We start from the raw sequence: 12197 nt of genomic DNA on the forward strand, positions 1-12197 counted from the left end.
GCCCCTGAAAACCCGCTGGAGGGTCGGCTGTGAGTCGTTTTTGACTTGACAATACACAACAATAATCAGATGTGTAGAAAGTGGTAAATCTCATAACCTAGCTTCTTTGGGAGGCTGGAAAGGGGGAAATCAGAGCAGGCTGCTGGAGGAATGAAGTGTAAGCTGACTCAAAGTTTAGCTAAGAGGACCGACCGATGAGTGAGCCAGGCACCAGGAACCTCCAGGAAGTCCTCAAGGCAAAGAAGGGCTGAGCCTCAGAGGGACAGAGAACCAGTTAGTGGGGAGATGGAGGAAAGTGGCTTAGATAAAATTCCTCATACGCACCAGGCAGCTCTCCCCAGTGACCTGAAAGCACTCCCCAGAGGCTTGGCGGCTCTCCCCAGGGGCTAGGTGGCTCTTCCCAGGGGCTTGGTGGAAATCCTCATGGGTCAAGCAGCACTCTCCCCCCACCAAAGCTTTTTGAGCTCTGGACCTTGTGCCCTACTGGAGACCAAGGCCAAGGACGGCACTTCTGGCTCTAGCACCATCACCGTTGCCCCCTTCCTCTCTACCAAGTGGTCTAATTGTAACTCGAAGTAGGCATTATTACTTTCTCCTTCCACAACTGGAGAAGAGGCTTCCAGAGTGGTGAACAGACCTGCTCAAGGTTGAAAAAGTAATAAAGGCAGTAGAAGAAGCACTCAAACCAACGTTGTCTGAAGGCCAGCTGTGAGGTGGTAGGCTCCATGCCATGCTCCTGTTGGCCATTTTCACCTTCCTCTGCCAATTTAATTTAGTTCTTGGTAGCAGTTGTCAAGAAATCAAAAGATGCGGTGCATTGAGGAAATCTGCTATTAAGTATCTAGCCAAGGAAAATCTTCTTCACTGATGGTGAGATGTTCTGCCAAATCCAGTCCTTCACCTCCCCTGGCTCCATGGCGCTGCTGCCATACTGCTATTTCTCCTCCACGCCAGCCAGACACGTGGGGCGCCGTTGTGCCGGCCACACGGCCAGAACCCACTACCCGGCTCAGGTGAGGAGATTTTTGGGCTCTGGCTGTGGTGGCTCTGTGGGGCTGCAGCGGCATGGGTTCGGCAGGTGGCCAAGGGCAGTGGAGCTCACCCATGATTTTTCAAGAATCTCTGTCTTCTTGATGTTGACCTTCAATCCATATTGAAGACCAGTAGTCAATTGTTTAACTGTTTAGTATGTATAGATAAACTGAGGGCTGGTGGCCCATTTCATTGTGTCTTGGCATGCCTCTGGGCTCCTCACACTCAAATCTATCCTTTTTTGGGTCTTACTCTTTTTCCTATCCAAAGAAAAACCTCTTCTAGAAACATATCCAAAGTATGACAGTGATAGCTCCTTTTATGTTAGCCCCCAGGGAGCACTTGGAGTGCAATTTTCCCAAGACTTACCTGTTTGTTCTTTTGATAGTCCTTAGAAGGCTCAGTATGACTCTCTAGCACAACAATTCAAATGTATCAGTTCTTGTTTTGTCATTCTTATTTATTTCCTAGCTCTCAGATGGGTAGCAAGTGATTGGAAAGACCATAACCTTAATCAGGCACACCTTAGTCTTCAAGGTTACATCATTGCTCATAAGTGTTTTGGAGATAGCCCTGACAACAGACTTGCCCTGTGCAATATGTCCTCTAAACTCCTGACTGCTGGTGCCAAAGGGTTTGAATGTTGATCCAAGCAAGATGAAATAACTGACAGTTTCAATCCTTTCTCCATCTATTATGATATTGTCTGTTGGCCTCTGAGGAATTTTGTTTTCCTGATATTGAAATGTAATCAATACTGATGGCTGTAGTTCTTGATCTTCTGCAGCAAGTGCTTCAAGTCCTCCTCACTTACAGCAAGCAAGGTTACGCTGTTTGCATAACTCAGGTTATTGATGAATCTTCCTCTGATCACAATGCCACACTCCTCTTTATAAGATCCAGCTTTTCAAATGATCTCCTCAGTATATGGATTGAATAAGAATGGAGAAAGGATAGATCCATGACACACATCCTTCCTGATTTTGAACAGTGTTTGCTTGCTCCATTTGGACAATACCTTCTTAGTCTAGGTATAGATTTCGCATGAGCATGAGTAAGTGTTCTGGAATACCCATTCTTCCCAAAGTTAATCATAATTTGTTATGATCAATACAATCAAATGCCTTTTCATAGTCAATAAAACACATATGGACATTTTTTCTGTTATTCTCTGCTTTCAGCCAGGATCCATCTGACATCAGAAATTATATCCCTGGTGCCACAGCCTCTTCTAAATCCTGCTTGAACTTCTGGCAGTTCCCTATCTATGTACAGTCCTAACAATCAAGATACATTAATAAGAACTGGTGACTGGAATGCAAAAGTTGGAAACAATGTGAAAGGAAAGTATAGACTTGGTAACAGAAATGACACTAGTGATAGAATTATTTAATTTTTCTTGCTCAATTATTTATTTATGGCAAATACCTTTAAAAAATACACTTGGCATCTTTACACATAGACCTCACCTGATGGATTGCAATGGAATCTGATTGACTATATTTGTGGGGGGAAAGCATCAGAGAAGCTCGATATTACCAGTTAAAATCAGGCCCACTGCTGACTGTGAAACAGACCATCAATTACTCATTTTCAAGTGCAAGTTGAAGTTGAAGAAAATGAAAACTAGCCCAAAATATAACCTTTAGTCTATCACACATAAATTTAAGAATGATCTCAAGAACAGGTTGTAGGCATTGAACACCCATGATCAAAGTCTGAAGAACGGCGGGAGGATATTATCAATGAAAAGAGCCAAAGGTCATCACAAAGACAGAAGAGAAACAAAAAACCAGAATAGATGTCAGCAGAGACTGAAAATGGTATTTAAGTGTTGAGAAGCCAAAACGAAAGGAAGAGAATGTTGAAATAAGAATGCAGATTTCAGAGGGCAGATTGAGAAGACTAAGCAGAATATTATAACAAAATGTATAAATGGTAATGTTTAGGGTCCAAAAAAGTCATTCTTTCCCCTCACAACTACAGATAAGGGTTTATTTTTCTCTTGTAAAGAAAACTCCAGAAGTAGGTAGCTGCTGGCTCTTAAGGCTCTGGCAGACAGCTTGTTAAGGGCAAAGGGGAGGGTACTGAAAAATCTGAAGAAGGAGACAGAAGAAGAGAAAAAAATAATTTTCCCTTTATTTCTCCCTAAAACAACAGACAACATTGTGAAAGATAAAGAGAAGACTGAAGTTATTAACTACTTGATCTGACTTAGATCCACAATCAACACCGTTGGCATCAACAGTTAAAAAATTAAAACAGATACTGCATTTGGGTAAATTTGCTATCAAGGACCTCTCTCAAAGTAAGCAGGAAGGGCAGGCAGCAAATCCAGTTGTTAGCTTCATCTTCAAAGACAGACCAAATCTGACACCACTAATAGTGGCAGAGGACAAGGATGGCCTCACGGCGCAATGGTTAAGTCCTCTTGGCTGCTAACAGAAAGGTCTGCAGTTCGAACTCAAAAGCTGCTCCAAGTATGAAAAGACCTGGAAATCTGCTCCTGTAAACTACACCACCAAAATCCACTGCCATGAAATCTAATCTTGCCCTTACTTGTTCCTGTTGTTGTGTACCATCGAGTCAGAACCTAACCATGGCCGACCCTCCAGTGGGTTTTTCAGAGGCAGTTAATTGCACAGGAGGATACTGCCCATTCTTCTGCAGAGCAGCTGGCAGATTTGAACCGTGTGCCTTCAGGATTGTAGTGCAGCTTCTTACCACTAGGCCACATTAGCACCATAAATTAAGTGTTCTGAGTCAAAAATTAAAAAACAATAATATTCCGAGTAGAGGTTCTAATAGTGGCACAAATCAAGTTACAGAGGGAAGGTGGTTCTTACAATAAAAGGTCTATAGACTAGCACTTTGTCTATTATAGTGTAGAGGATAGGAACCACAAGATGTAGAGGCTCAGCTATGTCATTTATGGTTCTTAAGTCCTGGAGAAAATTCCATCTACCACTGGGTTGTTTTACAACTTGGAAGTTTGAATGCAAGGTAGAGGTGAAGTAAGGAACTGCTTATGAGGTTTTCCGTCCATTCCAACAACTAAGAAATAGTGAGAAGAGTTGGGACCTCAGAAGGCTTTTAGGACCAATTAGTAGGCTGTGTCCAGGAGAAAATGAACATACTTACCAGTAATGTTAAAGCTCACCCACAGCTCTTCTGGGAGGGTCTAAATCATTGAAGTGTCCTCCTTTGTTTCAAGCTGGGAGGTGGGGCCTGTCAGTCCTGTCTGCCACGAGGACCTGATGTGGGCCACCTTTGGCAGGTGTCCTTCAGAGCCACACTTAAAGCAAGTGAGTGGGAGCTTCCTCTCTACTCCCTTGCCTATCTGTGGCTCTCGTCTGTACACTGTCTACTGAAGTGGCCCAGCTTTCCACAGTGGAAGCAATTCTGACCTCCTTTATTACCTTTGGGTGGCATTGCATATGAGTAAGACTTCACCCTGAAACCTACAGCGTCCCTTTTCAGCAAGAAGTAGCTAAGAGAATACGCCATCCCCTTTTCCTTATGAATCAGGGTGAAGTCTCTCTCAGGGAGGAGTGACAGGGAATGGCAAAGGACACACTGACAAAGGAGATTAATCAGAACTGGCTTCAACAAGCACTATAGCAATTCGACAATTAAAACAGACATTCGTGGGGGGGGAAGAAGAACAAACTTGGGAGGAGGGTAGAGAAAACAGTGCAACAATGAATGAATGAAAACCCAAAATCTCTGTAAATGTTCACTAAAACTAATAAAATTAAATAATAAAAAAAATAATAAGTGTTCTGAAAATTGCTATTTTCATGTAACTGAATCTGGATCCACTAATGACAGAATGCATAAATATTTCACACATGGGCCTATATCATTCTAATAGCTGCATAGTCTATACTATGGATTGATCATGCTTTTCTTAACTTCCTATTATTAACATTGCTAGTGTTTCTAGGTGTGCGGGTTTTTTTAACTACTTCAAACAATGGCTATTGCATTCATGTTCTATTGTTGTCTAAGATGTGATCTTAAGACTTAATGGCTTAAAACTATAAACAATATTTGTAACCACTTGCTGGTTTTGGTAGTCAAAAATTTGGGAGCTGCCTGAGTAGATGAAGAAGCTCTACTTGCATAGTGGATTAAGCGTTGGGCTATTAACTCTACTTCTTCAGTTTGAATCAACTCGCCCCTCCATGGTAGGAAGATGCAGCTCTCTGCTCCTGTCGAAGGATCCGCAGCCTGAGAAACTGCAGAGCAGTTCTACTTGATTATCCAGGTGTTGCTGTGTGTTAAAATCAATTCGATGACACAAACAGAAATATGTACACCAATGTTCATAGCAGCATTGTTCACAAGTGCAATAAACTGGACAAAGCCCAGATGTCCATTAACAAATGACTGGATTGAGAAATTGTGGTGCATCCATACTAGCTAGAATACTATGCAGCACTCAAAAGCAATGCTTTTTTTAAAAAATGCTATATAACATGGGAGAATCTGGAGAGCATTAGGTTTAGTGAACTAACTCAGTCTCATAAAGACAAATACTGCTTAAGATCATTATTGTAAAGATAGAAGGATTACTAGTAAGATGTGTACAAAGGGAGAAGAGGAGGAAGAGAGGGAGGCAAAGAGTGGTGAGAGGGAGAAATCTCAAAGGCACAGTTTGGTGGGTAAGGGAGGCGGTGAAGGAATTAGGAGAGATCCAGTGAGGACCTGAAATGGTGGGGTAATGGGGGCATGGATCAATGGTGCTTAATTTTATAAAACACAGTATATGGGAATGATTGTATGAGACTAATTTGAATGGAGAAGTGCACGAAACACAATGAAACACAATATATATGAATTTTGCATGTAAACAAATAAAAAATTAAAATAATTTTTTTTTAAATCAACTCAGGAACCAGAGAAAAAGGAAGACCTTAGGTTTCTGGATAGAAGATGACATGAGGCGAGACACTGTTCCCCAACACCAGCACTTTCAGGTGCGGGGGAGAGAAGGGACTGAAGCTCCCCTCTGGAAAGGTCCCTCCATCTGGGATCCCTGCTCCCCTGGGACCATCCCAGGCACCAAACAGGACAAGGGAGTTTGGGACAAAGAGCTACAAGAGGCCTTCTGAGCTGGCATACTGAGCTTCAAGAAAGAGAGCTGACCTGAAACCCCCTGAACAGAAACTGCTTGAGAGGAGCACCTGGTCTCACACCACTCGGCCATTCTACAGACAAAGGACAATAGAGTTTGGTTTAAAATTAAGAAGAGAGTGCATAAGGCTTGTATTCACTCCCATACCTATTCAGTCTGTATGCTGAGCAAATTATCTGAGAAGCTGGACTCTATGAGGAGGAGTGTGGCAGGAATGACCAAGGAGACTCATCAATAGCCTGCGTTATGTAGCTTACACATCCTTGCTGAAAGTGAAGAGGAGAAGGGGCAGTTGTTGCAGAAGATCAAAGAATACAGCCTTCAATATAGATTGCATCTCAAAGTCAAGAAAACAGATGCTTACCCCTGGACCAATAGGCAACATGATAGATGGAGAAAACATTGAAAACTGCCAACAACTTCATCTTACTTGGATCTGCAAGTAACACCCTTGGTACCAGCAGTTGGGAAATTAGGAGACATATTGCACTGGCAAAGTCTGCAATTAAGGACTTCTCCAAATCATTGAGGAGTAATAATGGCAGTTTGAGGACTAAAGTGTGTCTGATTCAGGCCATGGTCTTTCTGATCACTTGCTATGCTTCTGAGAGCCAGACAAGGAATAAGGGTGACAGAAAAAGAATTGACACCTTTGAGCTGTGGTGTTGGAGAAGAACATTGAACTGTCAAAAGAAAAAATAATTATGTCTTGGAGAGGGTGCAGCCAGAGTGCTCTTTGGAGACAAGAATGACAAGGTTTAGCCTCACATACTTTGGGCATGTTGCATGGGCTATTCCTTGGAGAGGGACATGATGCTCAGAAAAGTGGAGGGTTGGTGAAGGAGAGGAAGACAATCATGACTGTCACAACGGGCTCTAATGTGTCAGGCAGTGTGAGGACAGCACAGGATAGGACAGGGTTCAGATCTGTTGTTCATAGGGTCACTATGAGTCGTACTTGACGTGACAGTACCTTACAACCACAACAAAGCGATAAAGTAATTAGCAATATGCAGCTCACTTCCCTAATACAACAGACTGACAGATGTGTGTTATACAGAAGTATAACAGCAAATCAGGCCTACAATTATCACGTTGCCCGATCCAGCTGGGGCCTGTGGGGCATGGCAGGATGGGGCCCCAGGTGGGTGTTGGCGCAGTCTAATTCAGACCCACAGCTAGTACAGCAGGGTAACATCCTGGATGTGGGTCTTAAGGTCACAGTGACGTCTCAGCTGGGTCTTCAGTGCTGGTGCTCTGCACAGGACCAGCAGTCCTGCCAATAGTTTCATCTCCCACATTAGGCTCCTGAAAAAGCTCACTGTGTCTCCTCTGCATCTCCCATTCCACAGCCTCCACCCAGAATTCCTCTGATTCCTGTTATCACTCAGTTACATGCACATTTTACAAATTTGAATGTGTTACAGTTTCACTGAGTCAGCCATGACTGAACCAGTTACAACTGGTTCAAAGCCTTGCTCTTCCCCTTGACTAAGCGGCCATCTGAATCCCTGATGATTCAATGTGATTACATTTCCACGGGCAGGTGTGTGTCTTGTTTAGTCACATTAAAAATAAATCACTTGGCCACACACAGTTGATGTACCAATCTGTTACTTTCCCTTGCTTTCCAGGAACAGATTGCTTAAAACCCAAACGACAGTGGAGGGGAATGTGAGTGGGAAAAGGCGTGACATGAAGCAAGAGGAGTCCTTCCAAACTAGGAAGTCTCCAGGCTTCCCATCCAATCAGAAACGGAATTCCTTGCATCTGCAATCACCCCAGAAACACAGATGTCACTGTGGACTTCTCTGCACCAGTTGACAGGGAACTCAAATAAATCACATGTGGGGAGTGACCTGTGTTTACTGAACACCTACTATGTGCCCAGCCCTGTGCTTTCTTTTGCTTTTTGTTTTCTTTTAAAGGGGAAGTGGACCCTGACTGAAGATTCTTGTACTATTTTCAAAGATCCCAGTTTCTTCAGACTATCAACTTTAGTAATCAGACCTTGACTAAGAGTTCAAATATTTTATAAAAATACATTTTTTGTGTGGTCTTAAAAACCCCCCAACCATCCAGCCCTGGTGTTAGACAGTCTCTTGGTTTCACCACTTCAGGAAAATTACTTAACATCTGTCAGTCTCATTTTCCTCATCTCTAAAATGGGAGTGGAGAGCAAGATCAAAGGAGATAATGCATCTAAGGCGTCATGTAAATGGCAGCTTAAAAAAATGGTAGTGTTTAGGAGAGGGAGGACATTGTGCAAAAATCAATAAATTTTTTAAAAAGAAAAGCAAACTGGGATGGGTAGGGAGGAAAGTGTACAACAATGAATGAATGGAAATCCAAGTTTTTGGTAAACTTTCATTAAAAAGTTATTTTTAAAAAGATAGTGTTTAATCGCATGTCAGTAAAAACACATATACTTTTTCTCCTTCAAGATTCTATCAGTTTTACAGGTTGTGGTGGCAATGTTGGAAGATCTGTGTAAGAGTGTTCTTATTTTTTATGGCATCTTTTTTTGTTGTAGTTGTTAAGGAATGTTTATAGACTTGTAGAAAATCAGGCAAGTCTCCACAGAATGATTATTAGGAATTTAGTCAGGAAGGCTAGATTCTAAAATAAACCAGTTTATTCTTCAATAAACCAGCCCTACGATAGCCATGTCTTTGCATCGTCTCCTCATATTGAACCTGGGCTGCCTTCTGACTTGCTTTAACCAACAAAATGTCAAGTGACACTAGGTTGGCTCTGAGCCTTAAGTGTGACTTATGACATAGCTAGGAGTGAGGAGCCAATCTACAAGAAACCTAGTCTTTCCATGAAGAAGAAGTCTTACAGAGAGAACATGCAGAGGGAAAAAAAAGCCCCTGAGACTCTCTGGAAAGAGAACGGCCCCGATAACCGAGCATCCGGCTGGTCCAGTCTCCAGCCATCCTTTCCAAGGCACCAGACACAGGATGAGCCACATCCCAGCCTAGTGCAGCTCTCTGATGGCTGCAGCTCCAACCAACAGCACAGGCAAAGAACTGGCCCGCGGAGCCTAATCACCCTGCAGACCCATGGGAGAGAATGTGACAATTGTGTTAAGTGGTTACATTTCAGTGTGGTGTTCTAAACAGCAATAGGGAACTCAGTCAAATATACTGCCTGGCTTCCAGTGTGTCTAATCACGGGTTTGTGTTATGTGAGAAACAGAGAAACTGCCCTCAGGAGCTGAATTTGGGCAGGCAGAGACATTTAAGTCCACACAAGTGTGTTGCTAGAAGCATGACACGAATAGACTGTTTAGTGAAGGGACCCCCTAGGGGTCCAAAGGGGGGAGTCAGGAAACACCACTTCAAAAAAGAGACTTCTGAGCTGGATTTGGGAGGAAAAGGAAACCACATTTCAGGTAATAGGGAGTAGAAATTGATAATGATTAGAAAATTAGGGGCACCAGGCGAACAAACAAGCAAACAAAAAAAGTCAGTTGTCGTGAAGTGAACCCTGATGGGTAGCAGCCTGTGTGTGTCAGAGGAAAATGGTGTCACATACTTCAGTGGTTGACTTTTTGGAAGTGGATCCCCAAACCTTTCTCCCTAAGCTCCTGTGGCTGGACTCGAACCTCCAAACTCTCAGTTAGCAGCTGAGTGCATTAACCATTTGTACTATGCAGGGAGTCCAATAACTGGCATTAGTTGGATATGAAAATAATGGGTTCAGAGGAGAGAGTTTGCTAGGTCAGATCCTAAGCCTGCATCAGGGACCTCAGGAAAGCTGATTATTTCATTATATTCCTCCCCCCCCATTCTTCTCTGGTGGTCTAGTGCACAGAAAGTTGCACTGTCAACCCCAAAGTAGGCAACTTGAATCCACCAGCTGCTCCACAAGAGAAAGATGGACAATCTCCTTCGGTGCAATTTACTGCCTCTGAAAACCTGCTGGGAGAGTCCAGCTGTGAGTCAGCCCTGACTCAAAGGCAATGGGCTTTTGGCAAAAAAAATGTAATTTACTAATGGAAGCATCCCATCTGCATTGAATTATAAATGGCTGTGATTATGTGGTCTCTTGGGGGAACTTATTCTCGAGCACCCACTGGAAAGGGCTCAGACAGATGTATAGAACCCGTGGGCTTTACAGGGTCGTGCTATATCTCCCCCCGTGGCATTTTCTGGGAGGGTGGCAGGTGGCAGCGTAGCTGCAGGGAGAGGCAGTGGGAAGGGGGAAGAGACTCTCCGCATGGATGCTGAGGAGAGGAGACATGAAAGGCAGTGGAAGCAGCAGCCAAGACCAGAGCTAATTGGTTGGTAATTAGCAGGTTAATGGCTCACATCAGGAATAAGACAAGGCTGTAGCCATATGGCAGGAAATGACTTTAAAGTTTTCTTCTCTTTGCTTCTCTTCCCTCCCAGTGTCTAGCGGCACTTTGAAGCTCTCCTACCTGGGAAAAGCAGGTCGTGTTTGCCTCTTCAGCTTCTACAATAGGGTTCTGGGAATCCAGATGAGGCCAGCAGAGGAGAATGACTAGCATCAAGAAATGCTCATTTATAAGAAGACTATATGATTCTGCTATTCCCTTGAGAAACAGCATGCTTATGCAATAGGAGTGACAGAGAGGCACGAGGTCCCAGCCTGAGGCAAAGACAGGCTGTACACAGTGTAGACAAGTCAATCACCACGGGCCATTCCTTCCGATGTTAGGGTGTTGCCCTAATGTGTGGTTGAAACCCAGTTCATGTCAGTTACAATGTTAGCACACACTATTGTAATTGTTTACAGTTAACTGAATTAAGAATTTGCTTAGTTTTTGCTAGGTGCTGTTAAGTTGAATACAACTCATAGCAACTCTATGAAAAAAAGGTCTGAACCCTGTTCTATCTGGTGCCATCCTTACAATTCCTGACACACAAGAGCCCATTGCAGCAGTCACCATGTCAGTCCACCTGATTGAGGGTCTTCCTCTCCTTCACCAACCCTCCACCCTTCCCAGCATCATGCCCTTCTCCAAGGAATAGCACCTCCCCGCAACATGTCCAAAGTATGTGAGGTGAAGCCTCATCATTCTTGCCTCCAAAGGGCACTCTGGCTGCACCCTCTCCAAGACATTATCTGTTCGTTCTCTTGGCCGTCCATGGGATGTTCAGTGGTGCTCTTCTTCAACACCACAGCTCAAAGGCGGCAGTTCTTTTCCTGCCATCCTTATTCATTGTCCAGCTCTTAGATGCATAGCAAATAACCAGAAAGACCATGGCCTGAATCAGAGATACTTTATTCCAAACTGACATCGTTCCTCCTCAATAATTTGGAAAAGTCCCTAACTGCAGATTTTTCCAGTGCAATGTATCTCTTTATTTCCTGACTGCTGGTACCAAGGGTGTTAATTGTGGATCCGAATAAGATGAAGCTGTGGACAGCTTCATGATGCATAGTTGTAAGAATTCTCAACTAAGAGTGGCCTAAGCAAAAAAGGTCTTTCCTTACTGCACAAAGAACTATTGAGTGGTGGCCCCTGTCAGGCGCAGTTCTCAAAGCAGGAGATACAGGGGTGAATAATGCCAGCTCCCTACCTCCAAAAAGGTAAGAAGGCAGCCTTGGTTAGAGGAAGGCTCAAAACTGCCCTCAGCACCCAGTTCTTCTCCACCAATACTGGTTTATATATCTCATGGCTGTAGAGAATATCAAGATGTCCAGGAACCTCAGTTAAGACAGGAAGAATGGGCAGCGCCAGCGAGAGCGACGCCGCCAGACGGGAGAACGCCGCCACCAGACGGGAGAACGCCGCCACCAGACGGGAGAACGCTGCAAGAGGGGCCTGGAAGAGACCCGGGAAGAACAGCCAGCCACCTACCATGGAACTCCAGAGGAGCGAAGACTGTGAGACCCCAGAGGAACGAAGACTACCCTACACTGCGTGACCCCCCTGCAACCCACACCTGTGTGACCCCCAGCAGCGCGCAAGCCCCGCCCCCACCTCTTGGTGATAGTATCCAAGCCCTGCGCTCATTACCCCCTAGTCCCTTGCTTTCCTCCCCTTCCCCCA

The 12197-nt window shown here is 44.1% G+C and overlaps 1 pseudogene; it reads right to left on the reverse strand.

The window, feature by feature from the left end:
- The window catches only part of LOC102843125, a 70072-nt pseudogene extending 69005 nt beyond the window's left edge, over window positions 1-1067 (reverse strand).
- Between the last annotated feature and the right edge of the window lie 11130 nt (window positions 1068-12197).

Source organism: Elephantulus edwardii, unplaced genomic scaffold (assembly GCF_000299155.1).
Source record: "Elephantulus edwardii isolate Elephantulus edwardi_28Jun2011 unplaced genomic scaffold, EleEdw1.0 scaffold00066, whole genome shotgun sequence".
In the NCBI taxonomy this organism is placed as follows: domain Eukaryota; kingdom Metazoa; phylum Chordata; class Mammalia; order Macroscelidea; family Macroscelididae; genus Elephantulus; species Elephantulus edwardii.